Here is a 14,494-nt window from a genome sequence, read left to right on the forward strand (position 1 = left end):
GAGGTTTATGGAAAGGCCCGGCCCCTTCACTGTGCCAAAGTGCCCCCAGGACCCTTTGGGCTAACCAGAATGGGTTTCCGCTGAAGCATAAACCTGCCCTCAAAGGGGTGTTCCTAGTGTTGGACTGCGTTGCATTTCTGGGCCTTTCCGATTGTAAGCTCCTTGGAGCACAGACCTTGCAAAGCACCACTCCAAAAAACAACAGCAGTAAGAGTGCCGGGAGATCCGTGCCAACTCACACCTAGTCAGCCTCTTCAGGAAGAATAGCAGTACTTGTCTGTTTGGGTCACAGTCTGAACTGGCAAAAAGTGGTTTCCGATAATCTATGTTTACCCTTGAAACATTTTAATGATATTTGGTATCAGGGCCGGCTCACCCATCTGGCAAGGTGAGGCGGCTGCCTCAGGCGGCAAGCTCCACTGGGGCAGCAGATCCCAATGTCAATCTTTCTTGCCCCCTTGTTCCTGCTGTCAATCTTCCCTGTAGGGGAGGGGATACTATTTTGGGGTCCACCTCAGGTTCCAAAATGTCTTTGGCTGGCCCTGTTTGGTTTAAGTCAAGTCGTTATTATTATTATTATTATTATTATTATTATTTAGTATACAGTACTGCCATTGATCCAAAGATCACAGGCCGGTTCACAACATTAAGGGTGTTTAAAATTATGTACACTTGGAAAATGTTGGCAGCATTAAGATAAATTCAACACTTTAAATAAGTTTGGGTGGATGTAATAATGGAATACCGAATGGTTTGCAGGGATTTATGTTATGCAAAAAGAACCAAGGAAGGAGAGGAAGGGAAGTCATTGATATTTTAAGGTGGTTTAAATGAATGTTCCATCTAAATTGTAAAACAGGAAAAAAAATTAATAGAAACAATTTTTGAAAAAAGGATGTTTAAAAATTTAATTGGACGATGCCTTGTGGATAGAAAGCAGGTGATAGAAGGGGGGGGGGCAATATCCCAGAGAAGCCTTGGCCAACCTGGTGCCATGCAGATGTTTCAGACTACAACTCCCATCAGCTCCGGGAATACTCAAAGGTTGGTGGCAGCTCAGGGCCCCCCGTGCAAGATGGGAAGGCAGGGATAGCCCCCTGTGTCACCCAGACACGGCAACCCCTGAAGCCCCCTGCACTCCCACTTGCAGGGTAGTGTGTTTTTGGTGGGAATAGTCTCCCAGCCTAACCAACCCATAAAATGAGGAGGAAAAGAACCACGCAGGCCACCTTGAGCTCGCTGGAGGAAAAGATAGTATACACATGTAATCAATCAATCAATCAATCAATTAACAAATAAAGCTGCTCAGGAGGTGCTGCCTTACTGAATGGGGGGCGGGGCGTTGCCAAGCTTTCCTGCCTTCTGACCCCCCTGAAGCTCTGCTTCTTTGTGGGGAAACAATCACAAAGCTTCAGGTAGGTAGCTGTGTTGTTCTGATGCAGTTGAAATAATAATAATAATAATAATAATAATAATAATAAATAATAAATTGTCCAGTAGCACCTTATAGACCAACTAAGTTTGTTCTGGTATAAGCTTTCGTGTGCATGCACAATGGATATTTATTTATTTATTTATTTATCAACCAAAAAGCTGACTGCAGTGTCTCAGTGGCACTCTGCACATGCTCAGAGGCGTTCTCTCATATGAATTGTAAAATGTTTTGTCGGTTTTTATTTTTGCTGAAAGTTGCAGGAGGACAGTTGGGCTGCAGGATCGATCACTCACTCACGACGGATCCCCGCTGCTGGGTCTCTCTCGCGTTTTGGCCAGGTTTCCCACCTTCGTGCCTCACCCATCATGGCGGCGCCGGGGGAGCCCGGCGCTTCCGGGCCGGGCCGGAAGTGTGTCCGGTTGCCATGGTGGCGACGCTGGGCCTAGCAGGGAAGGCGAGCCCCGCGGGAAGGCCCGGCTTAGGAGCGCGGTGGGGGGGAAGAGTGAGTGAGCGAGAGACCGGGATGCGTCGGGGACGGGGCGGGGGGTCTGCCGGGAGGAGGGGGGGAGGAGAGGCTGAGCTCCCCCCTAACCCCCTCCCCCCACGGAAAGGGGGTGCCGAGCCCCACGTGACATGGCCAAGGAGAGGGTTGGGGTGGGGGTCCTGGCCGGGTGGGGGATTGGGACAGGTGGCCTGAGAGGGGGCAGCTGGCTGGGGGGGGGGGAGTAAGGCGAGGTCTCTATTTCGGGGTGGGGGAGCTTGCCTCTTAGCAAAGTGGGTGGGGGGCGTTGAGGGGGGAGCCCACGTGGGGAGAGGAAGGAGCCTTGGGGGGGGGTTGAGGGGGGAGGGGCCGGAAGAGGCTCAGGGTGGAGGCGATTGGTTCTGGTTTTCGTTTTTATTATGCATTTTGTGCTTTTTCATCTTTTGTTGGAAGCCGCCCAGAGTGGCTGGGGAAACCCAGTGGTGATGGGCGGGGTAGAAATAAATTATTATTATTATTATTATTATTATTATTATTATTATTATTATTATGTGAGCCGCCCTGAGGCCTGCGGGTATAGGCGGCATGCAGGTTTAAATCACCACCATTGCAATTTTCCCAGAAAAAGAGGTTCCCAAGGAGCTCCTTCTGAATGCCTCCCTAGTTCTCTCACAATGGAGTCACCTGAGAGGAGCCGGAGGCTGATAGAGAGCCCTGGTAATAATGATAATTCTTATTAATTACGGAGAGGAAGTGGGCGAGGAGAAGGTTCTCCCGGCTCTCCTGTTATTAGGATTTGGGGGGTCTCCCTATGGGGCCAGCTGGGAGGGAAAGAGGGCTGGCTCACACAGCACATGGTCAGCTTGGGGGGCTGCCTTTGAAATGGAGCCATACACCTGCATGGAGGATGGGGAAGGGTCTGTCTGTGGCTCATGGCGGTTAGCAAACCAGAACCTCCATAAACCTCAGAAGTCTCTTGAGTGGCAGCCATGCACGTGTCTTGAGGAGGGAGCTTCCTCCTTGGTGCCTTGCTTGTGGGCCTCCCAGAGGCATCTGTTTGGTCCCTGGAGGAAGTGGGACACTGGAGCAGAGGTGTCCCCCCCTGGCCTGATCCGGCACGGTTTTGCTAAGCGGAGAGGAAGGGTTGTTGTAGCTCACGCTTTGTGTGCAAAAGTTCACCTGTTCAATCCCTGCCGTCTCCAGGGAGTGCTGGGAAAAAAACTCCTGCATGAAACCCTGGGGAGTCTAAGCACTGCTGTTGTGCTGAGCTAGAGGGACTAAATAGTATTTTGGAATGATAAGCTTCCTATGTTTTATGTGGTGGTGAATGGTGGGGTTAGCTTGGTCATGAAGGGCAGCCCAGCTAAAGTTGCTTGCAGGATGGATATTTTTGGAGGTGCTAAAACAGACAGGGACGCACAGACCGGGCAGGATGTCTTGGGAGCCGTGGCAACATTGCAGAGGATGCTGGTACTCCGGGACTGCCTTGTGCAATTGCTTGGAGTGATAACACGTGGTAAAGGTTCGTGCTTATGCAGCAAGCGTGGCTGTGTTGCACGAGGGCCGAGGTGTATGAAGGCAGGGAGGGAAAGGGTGTGTGCGGCTCCTCTATTATTTGATGTCCGTTTGCCCTGCAGCAGGTGTGCGATGGACGAGCAAACGCAGGGCCCACTTGCAGAGCAACCACCAACCTATAGGCATTGCTTTGTTGCTACGTTGGCAAACAAGGAAAGCTTACTGGCAGGGATGGGCAAAGAGAGATGTAAAAGGCTCAAGGGTGATCATTGTTTGACTTCTCTTCTGTTGGTGGCAGAGTGTGTAGGTGCTAGCTTGGCACAGAACTCCATGCTTGAATAGAAGCTCTGTGTACAGTAATTCCAAATGATGCATCTTTTCACCAAGTGGACGTTTTAAGAAATCTCTTTGTTTTGTGACCTTGAAGAAATAAAGCATAATTTATTATTTATTTTTTACTTTTCGGCTAAGACTGATTCTCAAAGTACTGGTATATTCCACTACTAGGAATATATGAGAGTGTGTGTTATTATTATTATTGTTATTTTTTTTGTTTGTTTTTCTTACAAAAGTAACTAAGCAACTTTCATTTGAAACATAGCAGTCTCCTTTTCTCTGAACAAAATGAAAAATAAAAAAAATTCCTTCCAGTAGCACCTTAGAGACCAACTAAGTTTGTTCTTGGTATGAGCTTTCGTGTGCATGCACACTTCTTCAGATTCTTCTTTTTCTCTGGTTGGTGCAGGAAGAAAATGGCTGCACTTGCATCTCCTTCAAGGCTAAGTGCAATGAGTACCTAATAGGTTGAGTTAAAGTGTAGTTTGCTGAGTGCCTGTTTCACGTGCTGATGCTAGAAAGACCCGTTTTCTGAAATGGACGCTCGGATCTCAAGGTCCAACAGCATTCCTGCTTATATGTAATATGAACAGCTATTCACATTATAAACCCCTTCCAAGAAAAATTTCTCTGAATCTCTCTTACCTGCCTACTTGCCATTTTCCTTTTCCTATCTAGGTGAGGCAACCTGTATGCCTTCTACTACACCTAGTTTGGGGCTTGATAGCCCTCTTTCCATTTCTTTTTCTAGTTTTTTCCATTGAAAAATCCAAGAGCACCACTTGATTAAAGAATTGTTTTCTTGTATAAGACATATAGCAGGGCAGGGACAACGATGAGCCAGCTACACACAAGCTTACCATCATAAATGGACTCTCCTTGGACATTCGGATTGATTCAAGCAGGAAACCATTGCTTGTCCTGAGAAGAATGTGTGCTGTGCTGTGGTTCATGCTCCTGTGCTCTGTGCGCAAGGGGGTGGCATTAAAACGTCAGACCGTAATTCAGAATAAATCGGTTTCGTATTTCACCTGACGATATTAACTGGCTTGAGCTTGTGGTTTGTTAACTCACTATGGTTTGTACAAAACCACAATTTCCTATCTTTGGACAAAGCAGGAAATTCTGGTTTATTTCAAACCGCAACTTGGACCTTTAAATCTCTTCCTCTTGTGCAAAAGAGGAAGGGAGAGTGGGGTGTGCTCAGGTGTTTGTCTTGTCACCCTGACTGAGGATTATAATGTGAATAATAATTCCACACTTCTTGGATTTCCATAGCAGCTAAGCTTTCTGGTTAAGATGTGCTCAGAATGTGTGAAGCAGATTGGTGCACAGGTTATTTCTGGCTAGGACCTTTATTTTGTGAGGAGTTGTTGTTATTATATTTAATTACTTAAATTTCTATTCCGCCCTTCATCCAGGTACCACAAGGCAGTTTATAACATAGGAACACAAAAATACATACTTTAATAACCATTACAACAAAACTGCCTTTTAGTTAAAATATGTTTACGAAAGGTCTAAGACCAGTCTTACAGATTTCAGAATCCGTTCTGTATTACCTGCCAAAAGCAAAATTAGTACTTTTCACGCAATGCAGACCCCTTGGAGAAAGAGGGAAGCATTTTAAATCTTGCTTCAATCCTTAGAATCAGAGTCTTGAGCTCCAGCACAGCACACACCCCTTTTTATAAAATGAAAATCCCAACAGTCAGCTGTTTTATAGGAAAGAAGGCTAATCAGTGAGATTTTAACTTTTTCAAAAGAGCTGTTATCCCCTTGGTGCTTTCAGTCTAGGAGGGAAGGTGTTAATTCAAGTAAATAGATTACAGTCTGTTGTTTAAATTTCGCAGTGATTTTCAGGAGCGGCTTACAGCTCAGCATTCCTTCTGCCTTTGAAAATGTACCCTCTCTCTAAAATGGCCAACCATTTACTAGTCAAAACAAAATAAAAAATAAAAAATCCTTCCAGTAGCACCTTAGAGAGCAACTAAGTTTGTTCTTGGTATGAGCTTTCGTGTGCATGCACACTTCTTCAGATAGATGAAAGCATGCACACGAAAGCTCATACCAAGAACAAACTTAGTTGGTCTCTAAGGTGCTACTGGAAGGATTTTTTTATTTTTTATTTTGTTTTGACTATGGCAGACCAACACGGCTACCTACCTGTAACTGCAACCATTTACTAGGTCTGTTTGCATACCTGGTGAGGAGGCGGTGAACAAAGATGATTTCCCCCCCCCCCTTCCTTTCTCATAACAATAGAACTCGAGGGCACTCAATGACACTGGCAGTAGATACAGGACAAAGGAGGTCAACTTAATGCAGACTTCCTCAACTTTGTGCCCTCTAGGCATCTTGGAACTGCAGCTCCCATCATCCCCAGGCAGCGTGGCTGTTGGTGGGGCAACAGCAGGAGAGTGCTGTTTATTGCATTCATGCCCTGCCTGGTGAGCTTCCTGGAAATGGGATGCTGGGTAGGTGACCTTTGGTCTGGACCAGGGCTGTGGGTGCTTGAAACTGCTACTCGCAGCCCAGCCAACCAACTCATGCAAACAGCCCCGTGACAGCCAGGCTTGAGGCAGCAACACTTTTGAATTTTGGTTTCTGGAAACCACAAGAGCCCCAGTGACTGAGCAGACGTGGCGAATCAGGGGGAACAGCAGCATTTCACCCCCCCCCCCCCACTCAATCACCACAACCACAACCTCAACACAGCTGTTGCCGGTTCTTTAGTAGAGGCAAATCCCAACCATGGGAAGGCCCCTAAAAACCTCAAGAGGATCCAGGTTTTCAGATGCTTCTGTAAATTATGACACCCCCCCAAATATCTGAAGAAGTGTGCATGCACGTGAAAGCTCATACCAATAACAAACTTAGTTGGTCTCTTAAGGTGCTACTGAAATGATTTTTTTTTTGTTTCCCCAATAAAAAGGTACTGCTGGGGACTGCCTTCTTTCCTTTTTCAAGCGTTTTTGTTTTTTTTTCTGATTATACGCTGCAGAGAATCCGTGGAGCTCCTTGGCCCTGCTGCCTCCCTCTTTCCGGCTGGGTTGGCAGTCCCCGGCCGTGCCCTCCCTGTAAACCACTGTCTTGTAAGTCTGACGGCAATTGCTAGGTGTCGCGCAGAGCAACAGCTTCCTGCTCTGCTTCTCTCTCTCTCTCTCTCTCTCCCTCTGTGTAAATATTTCATATGTCAGCAGTCCTTCTACTCTGGCCTAGTTTTTTGGCTGAGTGCCTCCTGTTTCCAGGTACGCTTTGCATTCCTAGTTCGGAGGCTGGTGTTCCCAGGGGGCCACTCCCTCCATCCTGCAGCCCTTACAGCTGGGTGCCACCCACCTGCTCCTGCGGAGCGAGAAAGTGTTGCTGAGTTGCTCTTCAAAGGCTCACCGGAGTCTGCCTGAAGGAGCTCCCTCAGTCTGATCAGCAACAACAGGAGCAGGACACCCCCCCCACCTGCACAACTGGGGGCAGGTAAAATACCCACTGGGAATGTCCATAGGCAGCTCTCGGCGTGTTGTTGTAGGACAAGATGGGGGGGGGGGGGACGAGGACAGAGACACCTTGGGTTGACCTGCCTTTTGTTGCATAGCACACTCTGCGCTTTTATCTCTGCCGCCTCCTTGAAAGACTCCTGCACAGCGCTCCACGTCAAAAGAAGTTGATCCAATAACAAAATTATAATTTCCTGTCTCAGATCTTGTAATCTTCAGGCAGAGGGAAGCACTTCAGCAGAAGTGAGCTCTCAGAAATCCCCCAAAAGCTGAGCAGAGCCTCGCAGGTGTCACCCAAAGCCCTGCCTCCCTGTGCTCTTTTCTTAAGACACTGAAATTGGAGAGGAGAGTGATTGGCCTCCTGTGTGCATGCCCTGCCTGTGCGCATGTGCACACCATCTTCCTTGCCTGCTCCCATGCTCCTCTTGCCCAGTTTCCTTATGCCAGGCCTTGCACCCTTCTTTGCAAGCGTCAGAGCTCCCCTGCCACTTGACCTAGGGGGCCCCAGAGAGTGTCCACTTCCGTAACACCTTCTGGTGCAATTCCAAGGACCCTCGGCTTTTGCTGGTTTGAGTTGCTCTTGATCTTCTCAGTTTAAAGTTTAGATTTGTGGGGCTGGAAGCTATTCCTGTCTCTGAGTGATGCATGTCCCAGGCAAGGGGAGAACGTAACTGGGCAGTGTGCTTGGTTGCTCAGCAGATCTTGACATTTGGAAGCATTGTTTAATGCTCCATCTGTTGAAACTTCCCTCAGGTGGGCTGGAATCTTGAATCTTCTATGATTCAGCTCCCTTGGATGACCTGAATTGAGTTCCAGGACTATAGAAGAAGGAAAAAAAACCTCTCTGTCTGGGTGTGTGGTGGACAGCTGTGTCTCTGTGTGTCTGGAGGTGCATGTTTCCGTCTTCCATCTTGCAGGAAGTAACTCTGGTGAGCCTGTACAGAGGGCTTTCTGTGTCAATTCCCCGTCCTCCACCTGCATCTTCTCCATTCAGACATGCTATCTCCCTCCAAGTTCCCCACCTGGGCACTTGGCCCTTCTGGCTGCCATGAGCTTCCTTTGTATGATCTCCTGCAGAGGTATGGCAGCCCAGAGCCAAGCAGGTGTGTGATTGGAGGGGCTATGAGAACAGCACACACTGTGCTCCTTGAGCAGCCGGTGTTTTGAATGACACCTTGTTCTTGCAAGTCACAAGGTGTGGCAGGGATTCCTCTCCACCCATGGTTGAGATTTGATACCAGATATAGTGCTTCACTGAACCATGCTGGTTTTTTGTTTTTTTTAAAGTTTCCCTTCCAAGTTGCTCAGTGTGCCACGCATAGTTCTCCTCCTCTCTCCTCTGCTCAACAAACCTGTTGAGACTGGCCAGCCTAAGGTCCGCTTTGTAGGTGGGGATTTGAACCCGGGTCTCCCCACTTCTGGTAAGACGCTCTAGCCCTGCCTTTGCCAAGCTTGTGATTCCTGCGTTGCAGGGGGTTGGACTAGATGACCCATGGGGTCCCTTCCAACTCCACAATTATGTGATTGTGTGGTGCCCTCCAGATGTGCTATCCACATCTTGGCTGTCCTGGCTGGGACTGATGGGAATCGTAGCCCACGGTATCTTGGGAGGGGGTGTTGCCAGTTTGGCAAAGGTGCTCTCTGAATGTCCAGCACTTGGCACACAGCTATTTAATATCTGGGCAAACTGCTCCAGGACAGTGCAGGAGCCAGGGGCTTGAGGGCCTTTTTGATCTCCTGTTCCTTAGGACTATCCTTGGCTTGGCCAGTGGTGTCCAAACTTTTTTTCAAAGAGGGCCAGATTTGATGAAGTGAAGGGCCATGCACTTTTTTTTAGGATTGAAGTTGTTGAGGTTTTTTTTTTTTAAGGATTTTACCCCGGTAATAAACTGCCACAGGGGCCGGATTAAACCGACCGGCAGGCTGGATTAAGCTCCCGAAATGAACTTTGGACATGCCTGGTTGTGCAACTGCTGCCTCCCACGTTGCCAATGTGACCTTCCCGGGGCTCAACCCTGGACAGTGTGTCTGGAGGTCCTGGGCCGCCTAGATGACAAGACCCCCCTCTTGGCCTCACTGCTGTGGTCCAAAGGAAATCAGAGCAAGATGTTTGGCACCAGCTTGGCTGCAGGAGTTGCTGGAAGGAGGCGTTTCAGGAGCTCCACTCCAAATTTGTGTAGGCATTATTCCGTAGTGTTCTTTTCTCCCAGAGATGTCCTGCAAGGCAGCAGGCACAGATTGTTCCTCGGGGATTATTCCCAAAGACTTTCTCATAAATGAGTATAGGTGCAAGAGGGTGGCGGTTTATCATCAGAGTTTTCCATATCCAGGATGGGCTGCCTTCACAAAAACCCCACCTGCTCCCCCCTCCGTTTCCCTCTACAGCAAGTACAGAAACTGCCTTCTTGACCATTGGACCCACTGTTGATCTTGTCCTCTCAATCCGCCAGAGCCTGTCTTTGTGCACAGTGGAAGTCCCTAATTCATACAAGGTTTGAGACCCATCGGCTTCCCTCACCTGGTTTAGCCAGCCAGTGGAAGCCGTTTCCCAGTGTGTGGCTGCTGTCGCCTGCTGTCAGCTTCTGGGAGCCACAGGTGAGAGCTGAGTGCAGGGTGGGGACCAAAGGAGCACTAGACGTTCCCTCCACCAGAAATAACTTTGACCAGGTAACTGCCCAAGGAGAAGGGACAGGTGTTTGTTTGTTTTTTGACAGCAGATGATCCTGAAGATGCATCTGTGGAGGGGCTGAGCTGTCGAGAGAGTGACTGTTTGCTGTGGGTGAGGCAAATGTGAACTCTGTGTGAAGCTGCCGGTTTTGTTTGGTTCAGGTCAAGTCTCTGTTGTTTAACCAATTAGGTTTTTACGAGATAGACGGGTTTTATTAGACCTGGTAATAAAAGTGCTCTCTGCTCCGGGTGATTAGTGTTGATGAGTAGAGGAGGAAGTACTCACCAACTATCTCTAGAGCGGGTGGGGAGGGAACTCTTTGTCTCCTTCAGGAAGGAGGGCAGGTTCATGGGGATAAATCCAGCCTAGTCCTTTGAGTGCAGGGGAGGTTGAAGGTATTTTAGCCTGGAAAAGAGGAGACTGAGAGGAGATATGACAGCTATCTTCAAATATCTCAAGAGCTGTCACATGGAGGATGAAGCAAGCTTGTTTTCTGCTGCTCTGGAAGGTTGGATTCAAGTTACAAGAAAGGAGATTCTGACTAAACATCAGGAAAAACTTTCTGACAGCAAGAGCCGTTCAGCGGTGGAACAGATTCCCAGGAGAGGTGGTGGACTCTCCTTCCTTTGAGGTTTTTAAGCAGAGGTTGGATGGCCCTCTGGCAGGGATGCTTTAGCTGAGATTCCTGCATTGCAGGGGGTTGGACTAGATGACCCTCAGGGTCCCTTCCAACTCGTAAGATTCTATGGTTCTGTGATTGTCCTAGGAGAGAAGATGCTGGCGGCAGAGCCTCCCCTGCAGAGGACCACTGTTAGTTGAGCAAGGCCTCTGCCTTTCATTTGGATGTCCTTGAGTGAAAGTTGCATGGTGGAAGCCTCACCTGATGAATTGCTCCCAGGCGTGAGGCCACATTCTTTGCATTCCTCATTCTGGGAAGACTCTGGGGAGTTCCTGCATTCCTGTTCCTCGCCCCAGGCAGGTTATGTGGCAGCTCAGGCATTGCATGTGTTTGGGATGCTGCTGCGTCCTGAGAAGCAGAGGTGTTGACGGACTGGCCTGATGGCGGGGGATGAGCACGAGTGGCGCAATATATTTTGCCACTGCTAGTCTTGTTATATAACCAGCAGAGCACCTGTGCGTTGCTAATCCAGAAGCGACTGTACACCTGCAAAGGCTTCTTCCCTACTTTCAGGCTAGGCAAGGAGATCACATTGCAAATACCATCCTATATGGAAATTAATTACCGGTATACTGTCTCAGAACCTTTGGTACTAGGAGAAAAGGAACACATGTGCAAAAGTTTTTTTAAATTTTACTCCTTATAGAATCGTAGAGTTGGAATGGACTCAGGTCAGTGAGCTTCCTTGTTTGTAGCCTTTAAAAAAAAAAATTGAATTTTTGTTACATACAAAAACATATAGATCCTGAAAAAACAAGGGGGGGGGAAGTACCCGGTAATACAGAATTGTAGAATGAAATAACAGTGACCGGTATACAAATTACAATCACACTTCACTGGCTATTGGGTGATGTTTAAATACCCCAACCATAATAAGAGCTGTTTGACAGTGGAAGGGAAAGTGTCAGCTGCAACCGTGGCATTATCAGAATGACGCTCTAACCAACTGAGCTGTCACAAAAGCACAAACCAGAATAGGTTCCTTCCGCCCTGCCTGTCCGCCCAATGCATTCTGACAGTCCCAGGGATGCAATTCTCTGCTTTGCAGCTTCTCTTCCATAAACATTTGGTGACGATTGTTTTGCGTGATTCTGTTGCTGCTTATGGAGAGGTCCTCCAGAGAGCTGTGCAGCTAGCAGGACGCAGAGCAAGGTTAGTGCACGTCACCCGCCGACCACCAGCCCCCCTGGGCTCTTTCTCCTACCGGTACCTGTTCTGCAGCACCTAAATGGTTGCGCTGGCCTTGTCGCGGGAGATAACAAGATAAGGGCTCCCAGAACTTTAGACGTGGATATTGCTGTTATCCGTGGGTAATGGATTGGAGGGAAGCTCTCCTGCTTCAGCCCCTGGGTGCAAAGTGCAAGGCCGGCGGCCTTTTCTTCCTCTGCTTCTCCCCTCCCCCTGCTTAGCTGATGCGGGTGACAGGAGGAGGCCTCATTTAAAGCACATTTACATTTGCCAAGGGGAGCAGGGGGCATTTCCTGGCCTCTGTTCCTCCTGAAGGCAACTGGGTTTTTCATTTTGTTTTACTACTGCGTATTTATTGCGCTTACACCCAAGTTGCTCAAGGCGGCATGCATTTAATCTCTTCCCCACAACAGCCCTGCAAGGTAGCTTAGGCCAAGAGGCAGTGGCTGGCCCAAGGTCACCCTTAGTGGAGAGACTGCCTTGCCCCACCCTCCAACCCTGGGAGTCCTCATAAGGGAGCTGGTCCTGGAGGAAGAACTGTGAGGGGGGAGACTCCGTCAGGCAAGGCCTCCTTCCACCTGCCTTGCCCCACCCTCCAGTCTCTGCTTCTCAATGTGTATTGCATTATTTTATGTACTGTGGCCTGCCGTAGTTTTATTGATTATGGTTCAGAAATTATTTATTGTAAGTGTTGAGTGGATTTCTGTTTAACTTTTATATGTTGTTATTATTTAATATTCTAAAGATTGTTGAATGCTACTTTTTGATGTAGGTTGCCTATTTTAAAGTTATGTTTTATACTACTACTACTACTAATAATAATTTATTATTTATACCCCACCCATCTGGCTGGGTTTCCCCAGCCACTCTGGGCGGCTTCCAACAGAATATTAAAATACAATAGTCCGTCAAACATTAAAAGCTTCCCTAAACAGGGCTGCCTTCAGATGTCTTCTAAAAGTCTGGTAGTTGTTTTTCTCTTGGACATCTGGTGGGAGGGTGTTCCACAGGGCGGGTGCCACTACCGAGTAGGCCCTCTGCCTGGTTCCCTGTAAGTTGGCTTCTCGCAGCGAGGGAACCACCAGAAGGCCCTCGGCACTGGACCTCACATTTTTGTATTGCATTAGATTGTTATAAGGTGTACATTTTTTGTTTCTTCAGCTTGTAAACTGCCTTGAGGATTGTAAGATAGAAAGACGGTATACAAATTAAAAATGATGATGATGATGATGATGAAGAAACCCTGATCTCATAGGTCCCAGTCTGAAACTCGTAACTACTAGCCCCCACTGCACTGCCCCCCCACTCTATTCCTTCCTGCTTTGTTTGCACAGTGCTGGGGGGTGTTGTCGGTGTGCACCCCAGGGCCAGTCTGTTGCGTTGTTCCCCAATGAGGATTTTTCGGGGGGTTCTAGGAAGGAAGACGGCTCTGCTAGGTTGGAGGTGGCAGAAAAGGGGGGTGGGAAGGGAAGTTGCTGGACGCAAGAGGCTTTGCTGGGGCGGGGAGAGGGAGAGAAGAGAAAGAGGCTTTGAGCAACCAGTGCCAAAACCCGAAGTAATTTGCTTAAACTTTGATTGTAGGTTAATCCTGGATTAAGGCAGGGCAGCACCAGCACCGTATGAGGTGGGAAGCAGCAGTGTGAGCTGGGCACCTCTTGGCTCCGTCGCTGCATGCCTCTTTCTGATTGGCTTCCTTGTTCCTCCTCTGTTGCAGGACTCCCAGAGCGGAGCGTGCTTGGCTGGAAGCTCAGCCCAGTGCCCGAGTGGCAGGCTGCCGGAGGGAGGAGTCTCCATCGAGGAGCAGCAGGGCTCACCCCTGCCAGCCGGTTCCTTCAGCTGAGCTCCTGAGTAGCTGGAGAGAGAGAGAGAGAGAGAGAGACAGAGGGGAGAGCTGAAGGTCTGGGGGCTGCAGCAAGCCAAATTGCTGGGAGCGAGAACAGGAGGCAGGGACCCTCCGCGCTGGCTCTCCAGCATCTCTGCTTGCCTTTCGAAGGAGGTTCACGCAGTGACACGTGGAAGAGGCTGAGCAGCCAGGACAGGATCTTGTTCCGAAGCAGCTGCAAGAGAAGAACTGCCTGGAGCTCTGGAGACGTCTTGGGGTCGCTGGGATCAAAGCAGAATCTGCGGGGCAGCTTTGAGCTGTGCCCTGGGGTGGCGGCTGGCAAGTGCAGTCACGGGCCGCTCTCACAGGTACTCCCATGTGCCTCGGAACGGGTTGCCAGCCTGCAGAGACCTGCCTCCCTTTGCCCCCAGATTCTGAGGCCTTCGCTTTGTCAGCAGAGGAGACGGCAGGCCGTGTGCTATCTGGGTAATGAGACTCCTATCGGAGCCTGAGCGGTAGCAATGACCATCAGGTGTGCACCTGGAAACAAGTTTGCTGCACTCTGGACTGGAGAGGGACAGAGGCTGCCGTTTGGAAGCTGCCAGTAAAGACGGACGGTTGAGGGATTTGTACTTTGCTTTTATTCTCAATGGGAAGGAGATGATCCGAACTGTACTTTGATTGGAGCCAGCTGCATTCTTGAGGATGGGTCTTGGAACAGGGCTCAGAATGCCTCCCCCCAGGCCCCAGGTTTGGCCCCTGCCTCCTTAGCTGTTTAGGTGATGAAAATACCTCTCAGGCATCATTAAGACCCCTTGACAGTGTCTTGAAAAGGGCTGCTCGCTCTTCCAGCTTTGGGAATCCAGCGCCCAGTTC

This window comes from Lacerta agilis, chromosome 7 (assembly GCF_009819535.1).
Source record: "Lacerta agilis isolate rLacAgi1 chromosome 7, rLacAgi1.pri, whole genome shotgun sequence".
Lineage (NCBI taxonomy): Eukaryota > Metazoa > Chordata > Lepidosauria > Squamata > Lacertidae > Lacerta > Lacerta agilis.